This window comes from Suncus etruscus, chromosome 2 (assembly GCF_024139225.1).
Source record: "Suncus etruscus isolate mSunEtr1 chromosome 2, mSunEtr1.pri.cur, whole genome shotgun sequence".
Classification (NCBI taxonomy): domain Eukaryota; kingdom Metazoa; phylum Chordata; class Mammalia; order Eulipotyphla; family Soricidae; genus Suncus; species Suncus etruscus.
Genome location: NC_064849.1, coordinates 48,937,230 through 48,937,732, shown reverse-complemented (window position 1 = coordinate 48,937,732; position 503 = coordinate 48,937,230). Strand labels below are relative to the sequence as shown.

Sequence of the window (503 nt, the reverse complement as noted above, 5' to 3'; positions counted from 1 at the left end):
TTTTTCATTTGCTTTATTTTTCTGCTGCTGCTGAACTCCAGTCTATCACTTTTCAATATTATTATATGATTTAGATTGTGTTAAAAATTAAATTTCTTGCATTTTTATTGTAGAATAGAATTTTCTCCTCACTTTCTGGTTCTTTCAGACACAGATTATCTAGCCATTGTGAACAGGGTCCACATCCTCTACTTTTCTTAGATTCTGTACTATTGAGATGCTATGTTAAACTGTATAAAATTATAAATTAGTATTTATAATCAGTACTTAAAACATATTTAAATGAAAAAAATTTTTATTATAGTAATCATTTAATTACCACTCCTAGTAACTCCTCAATGCCACTATCTACTGGAATCCAGCTCTTTTTTTTTGTCCCCCAATTCACAATACAGACCAGGCAAAGGGCTTGGGTTGAGGTATATATAGGGTGCATTTATTGTACCTCCTCTTTCTATACAGTCAGTGTAAAGAACACAGCCTGTGGTAAGAATTGGGAGGAC

General features: G+C 32.0%; 1 non-coding gene across 1 annotated transcript; it reads right to left on the bottom strand.

Moving 5' to 3' along the window:
* Positions 1-370: 370 nt before the first annotated feature.
* LOC126002540 (small nucleolar RNA SNORA51) lies at positions 371-503 on the bottom strand. The gene has a single exon (XR_007493229.1). It is a non-coding gene; the product is annotated as a small nucleolar RNA SNORA51 (small nucleolar RNA).